This window comes from Carettochelys insculpta, chromosome 1 (assembly GCF_033958435.1).
Source record: "Carettochelys insculpta isolate YL-2023 chromosome 1, ASM3395843v1, whole genome shotgun sequence".
Lineage (NCBI taxonomy): Eukaryota > Metazoa > Chordata > Testudines > Carettochelyidae > Carettochelys > Carettochelys insculpta.
The window spans coordinates 144123289-144146156 of record NC_134137.1 but is presented as its reverse complement, the minus strand read 5'-3'; the positions used below and the strand labels follow the sequence as shown (position 1 = coordinate 144146156).

At 41.3% G+C, this 22868-nt stretch overlaps 1 protein-coding gene across 8 annotated transcripts in view; it reads right to left on the bottom strand.

Annotated features, from left to right (window-relative positions):
- Positions 1-22868, bottom strand: part of TBL1X (transducin beta like 1 X-linked) — a 296176-nt gene that overhangs the window by 189896 nt on the left and 83412 nt on the right. For 6 of the 8 annotated variants that reach the window (XM_074992632.1, XM_074992672.1, XM_074992641.1 and 3 more), the window contains one exon: positions 19190-19262. The exons of 1 other annotated variant lie outside the window; for it this stretch is intronic. The gene's annotated coding sequence lies outside the window, so the exon portion shown is untranslated. Of the gene's footprint in view, positions 1-19189; positions 19263-22407; positions 22524-22868 lie in introns of all 8 variants that reach the window. One more of the 8 variants, XM_074992692.1, reaches the window with a different exon arrangement.

Genomic DNA, 22868 nt, shown 5'->3' with positions numbered 1-22868 from the left:
CAGCTTAATCCTACTGCCAGCTATTGTGATTAACCTTTTAGTTCTAGTTTAGGTCCAGGGTTTCTGTCCTACTGACCGCACATGGTGAGGTGGTGATATGGAATAGCAGTACCTAACAAAAACTGGTTATGTCCCCCTTTTTCATAATATAAAATGACCACTTGGGAGATTAGATACAAAAATCCAAAAGATGTTTCAAAGATTATAAAGCATTCAAATGTTCAGAAATTCATTAATTAACTTTGCCTGTTCAACCTTAATTTTGCATTCTTTTGTATAAGTATTTGCAGAGAGAGTTTAATTGCATACATACACTGCCATCCATCGTATCCCAGTTTCTTGTGTTTTGACAATGGGCAATGTCAAATTCCCTGATGGAATGAAAACACACACACACACACACACACACACACACACACGAGAGAGAGAGGAAATAGTCTTTAAAAAGAAGTGGGAAGTCTGTATTTAAAACATACAAATTCTACCTGTTGTGCAAGTTATTGAAACATGGCTGACTTTGATAGGAGTGAAGATTATTTTATCTATTGTGCTTTGATTGGCCCGGAGGGGGGGTTAATACATAAACCTTCTCTATTGCACAAATACACCACCTGCATGACACTTTTCTGGAGATGAGGGAGGGGGGCATATAGGAAAGCAGAGGTCTGAGCACTAAAAGTACCCTTATTCCATTAAAATTCAAAATATGTAAAACCCCAGTTCTAGCAATCATGTAATCCATGCTGGAAACGCCTTCCCCCTGGCCCCATACACACAGCTATGCACCTCATGCAACTGGGGAAAAATAGATGCAAATAAAATCATCCACTTGTTTTTTATTCACCCCAGTAACATGAATTAGGCCAAAAATTAATACAACTTGTGCATTTTGCACCGTGGTCTTAATCATGCCATTTCCATAATGAAAGACTATGGGTATGAGCTTTACCCAAGATCCAGAGCCTTTACAAGGGCAAAACATCTGGAACAGTAAAATGGGCATTAAAAACCTGGATATCTCTGGGAAGGAATTCTCCAGTCAAGAAACTTTGGAGACAGTCCTAAGGCTGCCTTCCAAAGACTCCTTTGCAGGCCCTAGTATAGAGAGTGCACTGTTGACAGGATTTGGGGCAGGGGCATGGGACGTGGGGGAGACACCATCCCCAACACAACTCCCCCTGTGCCACCGAGGGAGGACCGGGACAACAGCCCCTCTGCCCCAAGTGCTACCCCACCCTTGCCTCTTCCCACTCATGCTCTGCCCTGTCCTGTCTCTTCTGCTCCCACCATGCCTCTTCGTCCAAACTGCTTCCCCCAAGCAATGTGGTCTGGGGAGACTAGGGGGACTGGAGAAAAGGGGGTTGGTGCCATCAGCTAGTGTTGGGTCACCCACACTCACTGGTAGTGGCAGGGGAAAGTGGATCATGCGATCCCTATCCTGGTCCCCTGGTCCCACTCTTGCTCCCAGCCACATCACTCCACTTACCACCAATGGGGCAGTCCTGCCCCTCCTCCTGAGTGAGGCGGGGGAGCTAACGTGCAGAGCTGAGCCACGTTGCTCTACTTCTCCCGCTTTGGCCTGTGCTGACAGTGAGTGCAAGGGGACCCAACCACCCCATCCCCATGTTTCCCAGGGATGCTCAGAAGCTCTGGCCCCTTGCCCTTCCCTGCCATGGTGTTTGCAGGGAACACAGTCCTTTGGCACCCCCTCATGTGTCATCAGTGATTTGAGCCATAAGGGGGTGTATGGAGTGGGGCTGTCACATGCAACACAGTCATGATTCCAGCCAGTGGTGCAGTCTAAGGCAGGCTGGTGATGATCCTATAATTTCGATTAGGCCTCCCATGGCCGTCTGTTACATTGTGACCCATGGAACAATCCAAGAGGACCAGGGCACAAAGGTGGCTTCTGAAATCCACCATTGCCCACATCACTGAACTGTAAATTCGTTCCATGCCTCTAGAAGGTGCATGTGTGTGTGAGAGAGAGAGAGCGCGAAAGAGAGAGAGAGGAGATCAATACAAAACAGAACAGTTATGGGATTCTAAGCACATCTGTATTTAAGGGTATTCACTAAATCTTGTTTAGTTACTCAGTATAAGCAACCACTTGTTTCCCTGCGGCATAGGTACATACTCCCGGATGCTTCGTTATTTTATATAACACTAGAATATTTCAGATTTACCATTCAGTTTTTGATGTTTGTGAAGAAATGGGGCTACCTGCAATTGTTCTAATCTTTACCCTGCCAAAGGTAAGGGAATACTGAGGTATTACACAGAACAGGGGAAATAAAATTACAGTAACATTTCATTAGGAGGGGGCACACTTTACTGCCACTGCTCTGTGCTGCTCCAGAGTCCATTATAAAAATATTAAATTTGTACAAGCTAATTTTAAGACTGCATATTCTGTTTGTCCAATTATGATGTTTAATTGGGCTATTGGAAGTGCCTGTTTGTTGCTGCTAAATTAGCAACCTTTTGTTCATGTTTCATTGCCATTTGCCTTTTAGGTTTCTGCTGTGGTTATTCCAGTTTATGAGCTATTATTGATAAAGCCGCTTACGCTAGGTGTTATCCATGCAGAATGCTGTATTTACTAGAAGAATACAAATAAATGTGGCATTATCTTTTCAGGCAGGTGAGAGCAAGACCCTGAGGAACCATCATCTGTTCTGATCCTGTCATCCAAGAGGAACCCCTTTTGCAGGATTGGGGCCAAAGAGTGTTACACTGACCACATCAAGCTAGTACCCCATAGTCCTGGGCTTACTAAACCTAAGGCAGCATTCCCTAAACCATATTCAAAGGAGACGAGAGCAAGAGAGGAGGGGAAAAAACACCCCTTACTCCCACATATGCAATCTATACAACACACAAATAAATCAAAGTTAAGATGCAAACAAAAAATGCTTTCAGTCTTGCCAGGAAGGATAATAGGAATGCTTACCAGCTGTTGGGGAGTTCCATGTGTCATAACAAAGCAACACCTTCTCCTCACTTCATATGGCCTAACTCGGGTGAACAAAGGGCAGGTATAAAATTTCATAAATGCGGTGCAGCACAATCAGCTGCTGGGTCTCAGGCTCATCCATCTCTTTGAAAAGGTTGAAATATGTTACTGTTTTTATGTGTGTGTGTATTCACATTTATACCAATTCATAAATTGTTTACATTTTACAGATTAATTTTCTTACACGTCTAAAGGTTTTTAGTCTGTTTTTCTTTTTTCACATGAACATAACTAAAATTTCCATCGCTTTGGATTTCATTAGACAGGCTGGGGGAGGGGGATGCACGGGGGCGGGGGGGGATGCTAATTGCAGGGACAAAAAGTAGGGCCCAACATAACACATCTGTCACCCTTGGGCTAACTTGCCTTTGCATTAGGTTGATTCTGGTAGAGGTATTGTGCCAAAAATTTTACCAGCAGCCTGAATTTTGATAAAGGGGACAGCAGGTCTACTAACTGGACCCTTCAAACAAACCAGCTAAAGATGACTGGATAAAGTGAAAGAGCAGTTTGCATGTCCATGGCCCCAGGGTGCTAAAAATGTAGCAGACCAGTCAAGGTACTCCTCAAGATATTAGTGTTTTCAGTGGGTTGAAAGAGAAAGGTTCTCTCTTCAGAAGATGTATGGGATAAGTGTGCAAATTAAGCCTCATGGGAACTGTACAGCAGAAGGAAGGGGCTGGTCTTGGCCCAAGCTTCAACTAAAGGTCATCAAAAGAAAAGCTCACACAAAAACTGAAACTCACCATCTTTCTGGATGGCTCACATTTTGTGGTGAAAGTTCAGCACAGCTCTAATCACGGTCAGTGATACCGGCAGAAACTTGACATCTTGAAAGCAGGTTTGAGGAATCAGGGAATAAGCCTGAGAAGAGATCCCTACTGGTAGTTCATTGTAGGGTGTCTTTCCTCCAAAAATATTACTGGAGCCAAAACATTTTTGTTCAGCACAATCAACTGATGTGAAATAAACATACATATTCTGTACTATCAACCACAGTGCAGTGAAGGAGCCAAAGCAGAGATGTGCTTTCACTAACAATTTTGTAATATCTGTGTCACAGGAGATCAGCCATTTGAGGATATGCAACATCCAGAAAAGACAAATGCCTCTTTCTACAGTGCATGGGAGGAGGAAGGTTTGCATTGAAATAACTGTGATGGAAAGAGAATGCAGTGTGCAAGAATTAACATTGACACGCCTTCTTGTAATGATAATGCAGTTTAGCATTCTAAAATATTAAATTCTAGACTGTTATTGGCAATTCACTGTTAAGGGCTAAAACAAAAGGCAAAATAGGGCAGAAAAAATAAAGTAGAACAAGGGCGAAATTTTTAAAGTGTTTGAAAGTACATCCACTTGCTGAGATTTCACCATGACAGTTTAGCTATGGCAAAATGCAATTAGGATGCACAAAAAAAACCCCTCACCATCATGAAGACTAAATATTAAGAAAGCAGGATCTATTAATTTCATGATTCAGAATCCACCACCACCACCCCCCACAGTGTAACACTGTGCTCTGGAGTCTGAGCTTTCATTTTAAAAATTATCTTATGTTCGGGAAGTTTATCTTAAATTTACATTTAGAAGAGTTAATATACGCAGCACTGTTTTCCAGAGTCTGCAGATTCAGGGGAAAAAAAGCTCTGCAAGAGGGGTAAATTGTCCCAGGAACCCCCTGGGATACTAATGTTGCCACTGAGTATATCATCAGGATTTCGACTCAAATATTCTGAGTTAACTTAGAGTGCATCTAATTTGCATATATAAAATATGTGCTTGTAAGCAAAAAAAGTCCACAATAATATTCCCATACAATCTATTTCCTATGGTAAATAAATAGATATCACTTGTTGGCCGAGTTCATTAGCAATGAAAAGCTGAAGCTAATTATCTTAATTTTTACCTTGCGGTTACAGGGAATAAATAATGAAAGATTATTTAGAAGATGGGAAGATAACTTATAACTCTTCTTAGGCTGCCACAATAACAAACACAAAGACATTCAGAGAGCTGTTTAGAAAACAACAAAATTGGGCTCTGATAATCTGTCAGAAATTGGTTCAAGTAGTCATATTAAGACCTGGCAAAAAAGGGGAAAATTTCCATAGACCACCTATCCAAAACGTTAGATATAAGAGACATCAAAAATGGTATTGAAAATACTCTTTAGAGCAATAATGCATAAAGATCCTGGCTATGGTTACACTAGCGAGTTTTGCCAGCAAAACCCCAGTTTTGTTGACAAAACTAGTGGAGCAACCACACGCAAAATGGGATTTGTCAACAGTATCTTGACAGAACCTGGCATATTCGCTGACAACCTTCTGCCTCTCCCAGATGAGGAAGAGCACCTTTCATCCACAGGTTCTGTCAACAAAAAAGCTGTGTGGCCGCTCAGGGGGGTGGGCTTCTCTCGACAGCCAGGCATCCAGAACGATGGGCAGCCCTGTCTGCTGTGCTTCTGGGTGCCTGTTTTGTCAAGAGAGCAAGCGAGCAGTCTGGCCACTCTGTTGACAGAGCGAAGCCATCTTCTGATTGGCTTTTCATAGAGTCACAGAACACTCGAACTGGAAGGGACCTCAAGAGATCATTGAGTCCAGTCTCCTGCGCTCATGGCCGGACCAAGCACTGTCTAGACAAGGAGTCTGCAACCGAAATCACAAGAAGAGACATTTTTTTCAAAGCCCCTTACAAAATCAATCCTTCAAGAGCCGCAGTGCACGTGAATAGGACACAGTCCTTAACAAATGACATCAAACTGTGCTTTTTATCACCCCTTTTTTAATAAGAGTGCAGGCACACACACCGTTATTTTGTACCAGTCAGAAAGCTGTTACCCCCCATCTCCAGGCTTCACCCGCCTCAGCCCCCAAATCCACCCCCAATCCCTAGGCCTTACCCCTCATCCCACAACCCTGCCCCCAGGCTTAATCCGTCTGAGCCCCAACCTTCCTGTCTGTCCCAGGATTAACTCACCTCAGTGCATACCTCCGCCGCAGCTTCCCCACACTGCTCTCCACAACCACTACTGCCACCGCCGCTTCCTCCGCCTTCTCAGTGGGCTGCAAGGTTGCATGGCTTTGCGGCCCCTCCCCACTCTTGCCAGCTGACTTCTGCCCATGTGGAGTGGCGCCCCGCATGGCCAGCTTTAACTTCCAAGCTCCCTACCCTGCTGCCCCTGACTGCTCAGCGTTCTGGAGCTGCTGCCACTTAAACGGAATTTTTTTTTTAATTTATAATTTTAAATAAATAAATTCTGTTTAAGCATCACCGCCTCCAGAGCCACAAGGGGAGTCAGCAGCAGCAGCTCTCAGAGCCTCAAGTAGCTCTGAAGCCACAGGTTGCTGACCCCTGGTATAGACCATCCCCAGCAGATGTTTATCTAACCTGCTCTTAAATATCTGCAGTGATGGAGATTCCACAACTTCCCTAGGCAATTTATTCCAGTGTTTAACCACTCTAAAGCCGTGTCTACATGTGCATGCCACTTCAAAGTAGCGGCACTAACTTCGAAATAGCGCCCGTCACGGCTACACGTGTTGGGCGCTATTGTGATGTTAACATCGACGTTCAGTGGCGAGACGTCGAAGCCGCTAACCCCATGAGGGGATGGGAATACCGCCCTACTTTGAAGTTGAATGTCGAAGTAGGGCACGTGTAGCCGATCCGCGTCCCGCAACATCGAAATAGCGGGGTCCGCCATGGTGGCCATCAGCTGAGGGATTGAGAGATGCTTTCTCTCCAGCCCCTGCGGGGCTCTATGGTCACCGTGTGCAGCAGCCCTTAGCCCAGGGCTTCTGGCTGCTGCTGCTGCAGCTGGGGATCCATGCTGCATGTACAGGGTCTGCAACCAGTTGTCGGCTCTGTGGACCTTGTGTTGTTTAGTGCAACTGTGTCTGGGAGGGGCTCTTTAAGGGAGCGGCTTGCTGTTGAGTCCGCCCTGTGACCCTGTCTGCAGCTGTGCCTGGCACCCAGTGTTTAACCACTCTAAAGCCGTGTCTACACGTGCACGCTACTTCAAAGTAGCGGCACTAACTTCGAAATAGCGCCCGTCACGGCTACACGTGTTGGGCGCTATTGCGATGTTAACATCGACGTTCAGCGGCGAGACGTCGAAGCCGCTAACCCCATGAGGGGATGGGAATACCGCCCTACTTTGAAGTTGAATGTCGAAGTAGGGCACGTGTAGCCGATCCGCGTCCCGCAACATCGAAATAGCGGGGTCCGCCATGGTGGCCATCAGCTGAGGGATTGAGAGACGCTTTCTCTCCAGCCCCTGTGGGGCTCTATGGTCACCGTGTGCAGCAGCCCTTAGCCCAGGGCTTCTGGCTGCTGCTGCTGCAGCTGGGGATCCATGCTGCATGTACAGGGTCTGCAACCAGTAGTCGGCTCTGTGGACCTTGTGTTGTTTAGTGCAACTGTGTCTGGGAGGGGCTCTTTAAGGGAGCGGCTTGCTGTTGAGTCCGCCCTGTGACCCTGTCTGCAGCTGTGCCTGGCACCCTTATTTCGATGTGTGCTACTTTGGCATGTAGACGTTCCCTCGCAGCGCCTATTTCGATGTGGTGCTGCGCAACGTCGATGTTGAACGTCAACGTTGCCAGCCCTGGAGGACGTGTAGATGTTATTCATCGAAATAGCCTATTTCGATGTCGCTACATCGAAATAAGCTACTTCGATGTAGGCTTCACGTGTAGACATAGCCTAAATCTCCCGTGCTGCCGTTTAAACCCATTGCTCCTTGTCCTATCCTCAGAGGCCAAGGAGAACAATGTTTCTGCCTCCTTCTTGTAACCCTCTTTAAGGTACTTGAAAACTGCTATCATATCCCCTCTACGTCTTCTCTTTCCTAAACTAAACAACTAAACTGTTTAGGTCTTTCAGTCTTCCCTTATAGCTCGTGTTCTCTAGACCTTTAATCATTCATGTTGCACTTTTCCGGACCTTCTCCACTTTCTTCACATCTTTCTTGAAATGTGATGCCCAGAACTGGACACCATACTCCACTTGAGGCCTAATGAGCACTGAGTAGAACGGAAGAATGACTTTTCGTGTGTTGCTCACAACAGTCCTATTAATGCATCCCAGAATTATGTTGTTTTCTTTTTTTGCAACAGCATCACACTGTTGACTCATTTTTAATTTGTGGTCCACTATGATCCCTAAATCGCTTTCCGCACTACTTCTTCTAGACAATTGCTTCCCCTTTTGCATGTATGAAGCTGACTGTTCCTTACCAAGTGGAGCACTTTGCATTTGTCAGTATTAAACTTCATCCTGTTTACCTCAGACCATTTTCCAGTTTGTCCAGATCATTTTGAATTCTGACCCTAGCCTCCACAGCAGTTGCTCCCTCTCCCAATTTGGTGTCATCTGGAAACTTAATAAGCATACTCTGGATACCAATATCTAAACTGTTGATGAAGATACTTAATAGAACTGGTCCCAAAACAGACCCCTGCGGAACCCCGCTTGTTATGCGCTTCCAGCATGACTAAGAACCATTAATAACTACTCTCTGAGAATGATTATCCAGTCAGTTATGTGCCCACCTTATAGTAGCCCCATGTAAGTTGTATTTGCCTAGTTTATTGATAAGAAGATCTTGTGAGACCATATGAAATGCATCACTAAAGTCTAGGTATACCATATCTACCACTTCTCCCAGGCTGTTATCCTGTCCAAGAAAACTAACAGATTCATCTAGCACAATTTGTTCTTCACAAATCTATGCTGGCTTGTTACCTATCACCTTATTTTCTTCCAGATGTTTGCAGATGAATTCCTTAATTTTTTGCTCCATTATCTTTTCCGGCACAGAATTTAAACTGACTGGTCTGTAGTTTCTGGGTTGTTCTCTTTTTCCTTTTTATAGACGGACACTATGTTTTCCCTTTTCCAGTCTTCTGGAATCTCTCACGACTTCCAGGACTTTTCAAAGATGATAGCGAAAGGTTCTGATACTTCCTTTATCAGCTCCTTGAGAATTCTAGGATGCATTTAATCAGGCCCTGCTGACTTGCAGACATCTAATTTTCTAAGTAATGTTTAACTTGTTCTTTTTCTTTATCTTCTGAAGCTACCTCCTTCCCACTAGCATTCATCATGTTAGGCATTTCTGCATCAGACTTCTTGGTGAAGACCAAAACAAAAAAAGTCATTAAGCACCTCTGCCATTTCCAAGTTTCCCCGATATTGGTTTCTTTCTCCTCACTGCGTAGTGGACCTATCCTATCCTTGGTCTTCCTCTTGCTTCTAATATATTTCCAAAATGTCTTCTTGTTACGCTTTATGTCTCTAGCTAGTCTGAGCTCATTTTGTGCTTTGCCTTTCTAATCTCGCCCCTGCATACACATATTGTTGGTTTATATTCATCCTTCATAATTTCTCTCAATTTACACTTTTTATATGACTCCTTTTTGATTTTGAGATCATGCAAGATCTCAAGGTTAAGCCAAGGTGGTCTTTTACCATACTTTCTCTTTCCTACAGAGTGGCATAGCTTGCTTTTGGGCCCTTAATAATGCCCCTTTGAAAAAACTGCCAACTCTCTTCAGCAGTTTTTCCTCTTAATCTTGCTTCCCATGAGACCTTACTTACCAGCTCTCTGAGTTTATCAAAATCTGCCTTCTTGAAGATTTCCTTTTGTGTGCAGTGACTTCTGTCGACAGATCACTGGAGTGTTACCATAGTCCCTGAGTCTGATAGATTTTAATGCCAGAAGAAACCACTGTGATCACTTAATCTCGACTAGCATTCTTCCATTCTCTTTACACATAACACAGAATCAATTCTTACATGACCATAAAATGTATTTTTTAACAAATCTTTAAATTGGACAGCTGAGTGTGTATTGCTTTTTATTTTGTATAGTCATTTAGTAGTGCCATCCAAAACAAGCACAAGAGTATAAAAGGCTGATTCAGTAGTGTCTTCACACTACTTTATACTTGTTTTGCACACATGTGACTGAGCAACGCACTGGAGAATCAGGCCCCAGATTACATAAGCCACGAAAATGGCGAACTGGAGGTAGTGGAAATATAGAAATAATGACCATAATCTGGTTAGGTGCGTAATTAAGACTAAACTGTGAGATCAATGAAAGAAAAGATAAGGATGTTATTTTTTGCACAGTGTGTTGAAGGAAATATAGCAAATCTGGTGGAAATCTAATGGCATGAAGTAACAGATGGCAGACACCCACGGGACATGAAATACATATGAAGATTATTGGCTGACTAGTATGATCAAGAGTATATGCTACCTAACAAAATACTGAGTTAAATTATGATGTACAGAGTTAGATCTTAAAAATACTATATTCCAATTGAGAGAAAACACTTTTCTTTCTGAAGTGGCAAGCTCAAAGAAATGTGAGAAATTTAAAAGGAAAGCAGCTCAAATGACTAAGCTTTGGGAAGAGGGAAATCTAAGACAACAGAGCATGTTTTGGTTAAAGAAAAGATTAAGGGGAATCACAACTGTCTACAAATATGCTAGAGGGGACAATCAAATATATTAATCAACAAAGATGGAACAAGAAATAATGGGCTCAGCCCACAGAATATTTAAGTTATATATTAAGAAGTACATTGTAAGAAGAGTTAGACGATAGAAAAAGCGACCAAGGGAGGTGTGAGAAACACAGTCACATTTCAGCAGAAACTCATCTGGAGGCTATACAGTTATTACCACACTAAGTTAAGGCCCACAACCTTAAGGTGCTCCTTAACATTCAAGTGGTAGATCTGCCATATCCAACTGGATAGCACCAGGTGTGCTATGTCAGTCTTTGCTGATCCGCTGTGTCTCCTATTTCCCAACAACTGTCAAATGATAATTGTTCACACATCCAATCCATGTATGGAAATACTTAAGCCCCAGTAAAACCAAATAAAAATAAAATGCAGAAACTTTAGGCAGATTTTTACAAATCCCAAAGGAGACAGAATCTAGCAGCGCACAATTAACTCTGAGACAGATGCAAGCATAGGCTGTAGAATGACCATCTGATGTTTATTTGTTTAGACTTATTTAAAGTATCTTCTCTTGTTGCACACGTATTTATTAAGAATACACCCTACAGTTGGAAGATGGGGACTGGTGAAGAGCAAAAAGAGAAGGATTTTAATTTAAATATTAGTCTAACTGTATAGTTATAACTGTATAGACCTTCTCTTTTTGCTCCCCACCACTTCTCCTCTTTCACTTTGCCCTCCAACCTATGGACAAGGCAACTTACTAGTGTGACCTGAAGGTCAGCAAATTCTGGCTCTGATACACTGACAAGGGAAATTATTTCCAAAGGAAGGGACTGCTCATTTACAGTGCCCTGCCTTTAGTCCCCCATGAGTCTAAATGCAGCTGATATCAGTTACCACTGTGTCACACGAAGTCATCTCTGATGTAACCAGGAACCAAACCACTTAGGGCAGTAATTAAAAACAACACCTAGGATTGCACCAGAAGTGAAATGAGAGCTTCTACAGAGCACAGATGTCTCTCACTTCCCATAAGAAACACAATTTAAATGGGAAGCTGTATTCTGCACCAGCTGGAATTTCTCTGAGTGATTTTAAGGAGAAGCCCCATGGAGAACTGTCATCTCCAGATTGGATTACTGCAAAAGCAGGGATAATAACTACAGTTAGGAAACAACTGGGAGCTGGGCCATCATAAAACAGTTTGGAAAGTGAAGAAGAGAAGGCCAATATGACATTGATTTCAAAGCAGCTTTGGAAAGGGTACTACCCTCTTACTGGCTAAGAAACCGAGCAAGCAAGCAAGCAAGCCTGCAAGCAAGACTCCAGTTATACCTTATATCACAAAAGGGAAAGAGTTCTTGGATTTAGGCCTAGTTATAAAATAAGAACTGATGGCAAAGCTACATTCTATTGGGGGCTTGTACTGATAGCACCCACTTCTTTATATTTGAACACCATGCTGTGTGTTTGTCCTTGGAGTATCACTAAATTCCCTCTGTCCAGATCCAAAACTGTCAGGGGGTGTACAGGCACAGACCACCCCATGTATACTCAAAGGAAGGAGCAGATATCAATAGACCTTTTGGCATCCATTCATCGTACAATTTCCTACAGCTATTATGCTGATGATTCAAATCTAATGTTAACAAGCTAGCAAGGCTTCTGCTGACAGCAACAATTGTTTCAAGACATTTTCATGTCTTTCCGCATTTTCAGTTTTTATTATTATGTAGTCTTGGGGAGATACACAGGAAAGGGAAAAACAGAGGTCTGCCCATTGTGAAGAAAAGTCAGTAATGTTAGCCCTAACCAATACAAGAATTAATGTTTTAAAATACTGCATGGTCCTGAAATTTTCACTGAAGAAAGTACAGAGAAGCAGCAGGTTGCTATGACAATGGGTCAGGTTCCAGAAAATATTCCCCTTTCCCAGGAATTTTAATTAATTTCCAAGTCATGTAATTAAATCAAAAAAAGCCAAAGTGATTTTAACATTCTTTATTCAAATTTAGTTCTAAAGGGGAGGATCTCATCCAGCTTGCAATCAAACAAACAAAAAGCTAGAATGTTCACAGCTTTTCTTTCCCATTAAGCTTGTGCACATCAGGACAAATACAGGGGGCCATGACAGTTAAGCTGCAAAGAAACAAACAATCTACATGACCACACACTGTCCCATGAGATGGGCTTGTCAGACATATTTCTGAGTCTGTATAGGACAGACCAACTGATTCTTTCCTTTTTCTTTTTTTCTTTGACCATAGAAGAAAATAGCGGAGGTCTTTACGGATCATAAAAAACTAACAGGTATAAGTGAGGTCATTAATCATCATCACTTCTGAAGACTATGCTATAATAATTCTGTACACATGGCCTGGGGTTCTGTCAATATCAAGGGATAAGAAGATGATATGGATGGACAAGCCTTTCTGACAACATGTATCTACTTTTAGCAAAATTTGTTCTTGATTTCAAGAAAAATCCAGTCAGTTATGTAGCAGTTCCTGTTTATTCTGTAGCATATTTTTAAAAAGATTAGGCTAAACAGAGATGCCATTAAAACAAATGACATCCTGTGGTATTGATGTGATGAAGGTGTTTCCTATATTTAGAATGCATACTGCAGTGAGGTATTTATATCATGTCATGCTTAATGTTTACTTTTTAACAGCACCCACTGTACATTTCAGTGTAAAGCAGGTATAAAAATGACTACCTATGTTAACGTTACCTAGATAATTCATTTAAAAACACAACAATGTAGGTCAAATATAAGCAACATACACATTTCTAAATGACTGCTGTCAAAACATGAGAAATGAAGTGCACCGTGTCCTTGGTGTTGGCAACCAACATAGCCAGAGCAGCCATTTTTTTCAAATTTGGTAAAAAAACTCAGTAATTCAAGAGCTGCAATGCATATGAATACAAGAGGGTCCTTAATAAATAACGTCAAACCATACTCTTTCAGCCCCTATTTTAAGAACAGCGCACACCTAATGTGATATATGTTTAATGCAGGATGGTCACAAATTTTTTACATACTCTATTTACTCATACTTTACATGTGTGTTTGTACCACTGTCTTCCTGACTTTCATTCCCAAACCTTCTCTCTCTCTAATGTTCTACAATGTCTGTCTAAGACAGGGATCTGCAACCTGAGGCTCCGGAGCCTCATATGGATCTTTAAGGACTTCTTTGTGGGTCCCTACACTATAATTGCAAAGAAAAAAGAATGCATTCTCTCTCTCTGGAGGATGCTAGTGGGAGTTATCCAATGTTTTGAGATCACATATTGTTAGCTATTTAGATATAAGTTATTCACTTTGGGACTTTCAGATGTTCACTGTTTATTAAAATACAATCAGGAGGACTTTTCATTTTTTTTGTTTCTTTGCAATTATAGTGTAGGGACCCACAAAGAAGTCCTTAAAGACCCGTATGAGGCTCCAGAGCCTCAGGTTGCAGATCCCTGTCTTAGATAGACATTGTAGAACATTAACAAAGGGGGAGCCGTGCTAGTCTATATACTATCAAAACAAAAAAGCAGTCAAGTAGCACTTTAAAGACTAACAAAATAATTTATTAGGTGAGCTTTTATGGGACAGACCCACTTCTTCAGACCATAGCCATACCAGAACAGACTCAATATTTAAGGCACAGAGAACCAAAAACAGTAATCATGGAGGACAAATCAGAAAAAAATGATCAAGGTGAGCAAATCAGAGAATAGAGGGATGGTGGGGGGAAGGTGAAGAATTAGATTAAGCCAAGTATGCAAATGAGCCCCTATAGTGACTCAGAAAATTCCCATCCCGGTTCAAACCATGTGTTAATGTGCCGAATTTGAATATAAAAGACAGCTCGGTTGTCTCCCTTTGAATAGTGGTGCGAAAATTTTTCTTCAGTAACACGCAAACTTCCAAGTCGTTAACAGACTGGCCCACTCCATTAAAATGTTGACTAACAGGCTTGTGGATCCGGCGTGCCTTAATGTCTGTTTAGTGCCCATTAACTCCCTGTCTAACGTCCGTCCAATGTATAAATCATCCAGGCACCGTTGGCACACAATGGCATACACAATGCCAGTCGAGGAACATGAGAATGTGTCTGTGATTCTGTGAATAACCTGGTTAGGTCCAGTGATGGCACCCCCAGAGAAGATATGTGAAAAAAGCTGGCAGATATGGAAGACTGCTCTGAGGTATTATACACGTTCTTTCCCAGGGACCTGGCTGATAGGTCTTATCCACATGCTCAAAGTCTAACAAATCCCCACATGCCAGATCGGATAGATCTGGAGATGGGAGGGACTGCCTTCCTCTGTATCACAAAACACAGGTCACTTACTGGTTAGTAAGAGCATGTTAATAAATCTAGACTATGTTAAATGGGGAGAATTCACAAATACAAGTGAGGACAGAAAAATGATACACAGGGTTCTAGACATAAAAATGTGCAAAGAAAAAATTAAATTTTGAAAAATGAAAAGTGCAACACGTCAGAACCAAAATAATTCACAACTAACTGAAAGGAAGAGAGAAGTTTGACAGAAAAACAGGAGGGATGTGGATCATAAACTATTCTGGAATTTGCAGTAGAATCTAGCAACTGGAAAAAAAGCAAATTCATTTTTTGGACAGCATACACAAGTAGATCACATCATGGGTCAAGAAAGCAATAGTTACACTTATATTTATGTATATCTATCATGTGATCACATCTGGCATTTTGGACCTATTATCAGAAGAGCATTGTCAAGTTGGAGGAAGTTCTGTGACTGGCAACCAAATGAGAGGTAGTGGGAGCCAGGGAAAATGGGACCTGACATGGGAGCTAGAGTGAACCAACTGTCTTATGGGGAAAGATTACCAGAGTTGAATAAGTATAGTATGTCCAAGTGACAACTAAGGGAGGGAACAGAACGTGACATCAATTTATAAGTATCTGAGGGTACACGCACCAAGTAGTTAGACAAATAATTTTTCATACATGAAAGTACAAATAGGAGTAATAGAATAAAATTACATAAGGGAAGAGCTGGAATGCATATCTGGAAAGGCTTTCTGGATAGACAGCTCTGTTCTCCTGTGGAATAATATAACAAGGATAAAGGCATTTCACTGCTGCCGTTAGAGAGCACACTGTAAGTAACAATTGTGCACTGGCAGTGAGGAGTAGAGTGGGTTTTTGTTTTTTTTTTTAAACCACCACCAACCAAACATGTTTATGTATAATCTACTGAATATAATAACTAAATGTATGTATTTTATTTTCTCTTTTAACAGAGCAGGTTTTAAGTTGAAGAAATATTAAGATTTTAAGAGGAACAAATATTCATATAATTTTTTAATGTATATGGCTTGAATATTAACAGTAGCCATCTATTCTCTCATTTACTATCCCTCCTTTGCCTTCTCATCAAAATTAATCATGACAAGAGAAAGATGTGGTTTAGAATTCAAAGTCCTCCGCCCTCTCCTGGCTTCACAGTCTGTCTTGTTGGGGGCTGTATATCTAGTCTAATTATTTTGTTTCCAACTTCCAACCCTATCACTGGTGCAGAAAATGAAAATGCTAGCCTCCTGAATGCTTTAGGATCTACGAGCTAACGGCTACTCAAACCTGAGACATCAGTCTACAGCCCAAAGCTTGCATCACAATACAGTCTATGTTCATGGTTCTGAATGTGACTTGAGAGAGTTTTCCCAATGTACTGATATTGAGCATTTCATAGAAGATTTCAAACGTACTACAGTTTGTCACAGCATTTGGCTCTGTCGCACTATAGCCAATTTTAACACGAAGCAGCGATGCTTTGTTAAAAAACGGAATTGATTTTTAAATCCCTTTCCCATCTTTGGGGATTTTTTTAAAATAGAAAATAAATTTGCGATTACTCTGTCAAGCATTTTATAAGCAACAATAAGCAGTATCACTGGCAAAATACCTACAATGCCTGCACGGAAGGGGATCCCTGTGTTGAACACTACCTACATTCTTTTGAGGCTGTTTTCACTGACTAATAGTCGCCTCTCTTCTCAAATTACAATCTTATTTAGACTAAAAAAATTATATTCATTTCTACAGCTTTTACAAATACAATAAATGATTTGTGTGGAAGTCTAAGAGTCGCTGTTTTATTTTTTATTATGGATATCATATGTTTGGCAAGCTGTCTGACCTTTCTGATGATGATGAACACTGCAACAAACAATTTGCTGTATCTTTAAAGAAATGGCCAATTCAATTACATTATGCCAGAAGCTCTCAAATCCCTCTCTGCCAAATTTCTTCCCTGTATCCTGCTACAGACAGGCCATTTGTATTCCAGCACAGTAGGACACTTGTTTTATTGAAGCGTACAGTTCTACTTAGGTACTATTGACAAAACACCATTTCATTTTTCCAGTTCTGTGTTCCTTTTTGCTTGCTCCAGCCATGGCTGTTAAGATTTTCAATTGTACTGACCAAATGTATGTGCGTTGCTAATTATGTGCCTGAAATCTAGTAGCTATTGACTATTACAGCAAAATACATTAGTGACCAATTAGAAGAGTTTTTAGCAGCACTGGTTGCCATTTTAAAGGATTAAATCATGGCACTTTAAAAGTTTGAGATTCCCTTTGAGACTACACCAGTAATTGCTTCTGTTTTGCCAGGTATTGCATGAGATGGTTTACAAAAAAGATCAGTAAAGATGCTTTCTATATATCAAAGATTAACAGAACAAACAAATCAGGTCTGGAATGAGTTTTTTTTTTTAGTCATCTAAAGAAAATTCAGAAACGTGCATTCATATCACAGAGCATCCTCCACATAACCATCTCCCCTATTATTTCCTCCAATACCCTCAGCATATGAAAACACAACAGTATAACAATATTGCTAGTCATGTGTACTACACATTACCTGTATTCACATTTACATTTACATTTAGTGGGAAAACTGCACCTGCTCTAAATAGGGCCAATTTTCTCTTGTGCGATAGGTAAACAGCATTTAGAAATTTATATGGCAATAGCATGTTTAAAAGGAGTTAAGCTCTCAAAAAAAACTAGACAAATATGGAACTCTATAATTTATTACACTATATCATTATAATGTTGCTTCCTTCGTTCCCAAATAATTAAAAATAGACAATCACCCTCTAAAGGAACTTGTAATATAATGTATTGTTCTTTAAAAGCCAATATCCACTTCCAAGTTCCACACTTGTGTTCAATTCTCATTTAAAGCCTTGTAAAGCAATTACATTTCTGTATTTTAATGCTGAGACCAAAACAAGGGATATTTGTACCTTTCACATTTGTGCTGTAGAGTTTTCCAAATCTCATACAGATTGAGTAGTGGTAACACAGTATCTTCAGAAAATACTGTCATAAATCACTGACTGTAGTTCACAATGGTAATAATCCCTCTGAAATTAGCTGTTAAACGCAGTTAAAGTACTACATGCTACAGCATCAACAGGCTTTGCTTGGTTTCATCTTTGCCTATTAGCTCAAAAAATCAGACATTAAGTTCTGTTAAATTACTTCTCCAGAGCTACTATATAATTTGATACTGTGTGCACACAGTTGCACAAATGTATTTTTATGTCTTTGCAAACTACAGGCTGGGTTCTCAAAAGAGCTCAGAACACTACCGCTTTTATTCAGAATAATGTTCCCACCAGGAGCAGCTGGGTACAACACATGTACAAAAACCCTCACCCCTTATTTATTTACCTAGAAGGGAAAATCTGGCCCTAATGTCCTCATTTTCATTTTTAAAAAGGAAATGCATATAGGTTCACAATCACAAATGAGTGGCAAATATATATGGGTAGGCTGGATAAATCGCTGTAGGGAAGAGCCCTGCACCAATAACAGGTGAACTATGTAACTTAACCAGATTGTCTTTTTCATAGCAAGCCAAGGAGAGAGACAGTCTTCCTGTGCCTACTGATCCAGTAAAAAGAATCAGAACACCCACATATCTCTGTTCGAATGCAGAGCACATACTACTACATCTTCTTCAAAAAGCAAAAAATGACTACCTTCCTCTTCACTGACAAACTTCTTTGCTGTGTAAACAATTGACAATTTTAAAATACAATTCCAGAATGACTACCTGTTATGTTGCTGCCCTTAAAATGAAAAAGAAGAACAATTCAAAGGAAGAAAATAATTTTAAAATTAATGCTTGAATGTATACAGAGTTCAAGACACTCAAGGTCAGGAAATACCTTGTAGGTCAACTATCAAGAGCAACAACTAAAGTCTGAACAGAAGGGCATACAACATAGGGTTTATGAAAACTTTTGATGTGTATTAGTGCAAAAATGAAAAGAAACAAGAGAACATCTCCGAATGATCTACATCAGATTGTAAATATATATGTTGAACTAATTTTGATTTTAAAATATTCAACTATTATTTAACAATAACTTTATACCAGCTTTAAGTATAGAAACAGAAAACAAGGCCTGTTATACAGTGTTGAAGGACCTTAAAGAAGCAAGCCAATGTATTCTTGCCTTGTTTCATTCCAAGAAACCTTGAGTCATTTGCATAGCTTCCAAGGAGTAAAGCCAGTACCATTAATACTTATTTTTCAGGCACAGAAAAGCTTTAAAAAAAAAGTAAGCTGACAGTATTATAATTATGTAACAAATTTCCATTTGAACATTTACTTACTCGAGGCAAATGAAGCCAAATACCCAGTCTCCCCCAGATTTTCTTTTTAGGCCAGTTTCCTATCCTCGAGTACCTGTCATGATGAAAAACAAAAAAAAAAGAAAACACCAAGTTCATACAAGTCCTTTTCAGGCATTCATGAGTTTGCCCTTATGCTCCATGACTGAAAAACATCAAAACCTAAAAATTCTAGGCAGCTGGATTGATGGCAGGATTGTTGCCCGTCAATTTACTCATATAGGAGAAGGCAAAAATGGACTTTTCTGTACAGAGACTGCTCTTACTTTTCTTATTCTATTCTTACTGCTCCTACCATTCTGTAAATCATTTGGTCTGTAACATCAACAGACCATTGAACAAATAATTGGACTGAAAACTAGTGTACTAGTTCAGACTCTGGAAAGGCAAGTTTCATGATACAGGCACGCTGTACCCCTTCTTCAAAAAGGAGTATTCATTCCAAGTGATATGATCAAGGTTTTATTGCTCACAGATTTAATTTACCTTAAAACTGTTACTACCTGAAGCAAAAATCCTATAGGTTTACTTACATTTTTACAAATTATGAGAGGCTTTGTACTTTTACTTACTTAACTAAGGTAGGGACCAATATAAAATACTGACAATGATGATGTGATATAACTGTTGAAATTATTATTGATATACAATAACCATCATATTACTTTCAACTATATTCAGAGCACAGGAGGCCAAGTGCTGACAGCAAAGGAGAAAAAATATCCAAGTTAGTGGAAATCTGAATTTCCCCCATTAGTATGTTAGAAAAAAAAAGACAGAACAAATTAAAGGGGAAAATTGATTAGTTAATGTCTTATATTTATGCGAGACACACTACGAAAGAATGCTCAAAACAGTGGTGTATTCAAACTAAAAGGGGTTTAATAAAATTGTGATTATATTCCTTCAAGTCTTGTTTCCCTTTACAATGTCCACCTAGAATTCTCCAGCATCAACCCTCCTCTCCCCATTTCCAACTACCCACCCACCTTAAAAGAAAGTTGCAAAATCATGCCCTTGAAAGCTAAGAAGTCCCAGATTCATGGTTGGTAATGCAACAAACCTGCTCACTGAATAAGGCAGAGGGGAATAGCAAGTAAACATGTAAATAAAGAATGTATTGTAATACAGATACACATCAATATACACCCCGATTTAAGTATTCCTAAAACAGATATTCCTAAAGATTGTTTACTAGCAGTTACAAACTGCATCAAAAAGACACATTTCAATTTTACTTTATTATTGATTGTAATTAAACAGCAATCAGTAGAAGACAAGAGGACAGTAAATTAGATTATTTTTTGTTATTATTGTAGAATTTAAATACAAATCCTAATTGTACAAAGGCCTATTAAATAAACCACGACATGGACAGCTGTGTATTTGAACTGGCCAAATTCAGACCCTGGTATAATATGGCAAAAAGGGGCACAAAGAAGTTAATTCCACTCTAGGACCACAAGTGCTCCAGAGAGAATGAGGGAGAACTTTTCTTCCAGTACCACCTGACATACGGTGCAGAAAAGGATCTTAAACCCCACGGTCCCCATATGAACTTCCAGACATGTAATTCCATTACAGAAAGTAAATCTGGATGAGGTAGTATTTTGTATTGGATCGACTTCTGTTGGTGAGAGATACAAGCTTATGAACTACTCTGAGGTCTTCGGATCTTGGAAAATACTCCCAAGTACCATAGCTAAATGTAAGGTTGAACAGGTTGTTTAGTACAGTAAACCCTCGATTTGATGAACTCCGATATAACCAAGTTTGGAAATAACGGATGCCAAACTCCACCCCCGCCCCCCTGTGCAAATAAATGCTGAACAGTTTCCAGAGCCACTGCCGGGGCTGGAGGAGCTGCCAGAGGGGCTGGGGCTGCCAGGGCTGGACACACCACCACAGCGGCTGGGGCCACTGGGGCCAGAGGAACTGGGGGGGAGGCGGCAGGGCACAGGAGCTCTCTTCCCCCAGCCCCATATGTGCGGAGCATGTCGACGCCCAGCTGCAGCTGCCTGCAATGGTGCTGAGCAGCAGTCATGATGTCGGAGGCTGCTGCCCACTGGCAAGCCGAGGATGGCCATGCTCTACCTTCACGTGGGCATCTCACAGAGCCAGGGGCTGGAGGAGGTGGAAGGAGCCAGGCTGGCATTCAGCTCCTCTCCTGGTAATTGGGACAGGGAGATGGAGGTGTAAAGGAAAGAATGGGGCAGTGGGGAGGAAGCAGGGGAAGGCAGAGGACAAGACTGATGGGCTGGGAAGGTCAGTGCACCATCATACAGTATAACCATTCAGATACAATGGACTTCCAGCATTAACAGACACTCCTTCTCCCTATTAGTCCATTAAATTGAGGGTTTACTGTATCAGAAATAGCACATATTAAGGAACTCTTCAAGGCTGAATGGCCTACTAACACTACATTGCACCACAGAAACAACAGCCACAAAGGGATCTCTAGGCCATCTAACCCATGGAGTGTCCATGAATTCAGTAGACCAGCTACCTCCATCTGGGCATGCAGACAGCAGGCATGCTCATTGCCTCCTCTGCTAACATCCTTCATTATGCTTTTTCAAATACCTCACAGTCAGCACTGGGGGCCACACTGAGCAGAGTCCAGGGATAGTTTATCATGTAAGCTTTACATTGTCACCTTATGGGTCCTAAAACAATCAGGCTGTGCCATAGGTGACATGTGGGAGTGTACAGGGGCTTCTGATGACTGTGGGGTCTCCCCCAGAGCAGCACAGCTGGGAATGTTGTGAGCTTCCCAGCTTGTGCTACTCCTGAACCGTGATACTCCAAGATAGGAAGTGAGCAATGCTCTGCCCAAACCAGAAGCGGCAGTGGAGGTGGAGAACTGGAGGGCAGGGGAGGTCATGGGCCAGAAAAGGGTGGGACAGGAGGGGGAGAGGCATGAGCAGAGCAGGGGAGGAAGCAAGGCAGGGGCACATGGCTAGTTCCCCCCTCCCCTTAGAATCCCCTCCCAGGTTGCCTCTGGGCTTTGCTGACATAGCAGGACTGAGGAAAAGACTTCTTGTCTGACCTTGGACAAATCACCTAGTCTCTATGGTTAGTTCCCTATCCACAAAATGGAGATATTAAGAGCTTTGCTACCCCAGGGTTTGTGTTTATCCGCCCATAGAACACTGTGAAGCATTCAGCTACTACAAAAAATGGAGACATGCAAGTACCTTAGATAGAGGCAAGGGCACCTCCTGTGGAGTCAGTGCTGCAGAGCCTAGAATTTGCCTCTCTGTGCATAATCACCAGATTAAAAAAAAATGTTCCACATAAATTTCCTCTGCTCCTTTGAATCAAAGCAAAAACAGCACCTTTCAGTGACAGCCATGGCTGTTGACTTGCAATAGGCACATTTGAAATAGCAAGGTCCTACTCATGTCATATTCTGGACCCTTGAATATGGCCTTTGAGTATGTCTTTACCTTTTCGGTTTGAGTAAATACAGCTTCTTTCTTGAACAACTTTTAATTTGCAGAGGTATGTATGCCTTCTGCCTTGTCCCCTAGGAATGAACCTGGACTATCTCTCTCCCCCAAAAAAGGGGAAGCAGCTTATAGCACAGCTTCACTCGAGAGAAAAAAACAACACCAGCGTTCCACTCTCTTTCTGAATTTTGTGTGTATGTGTGTGT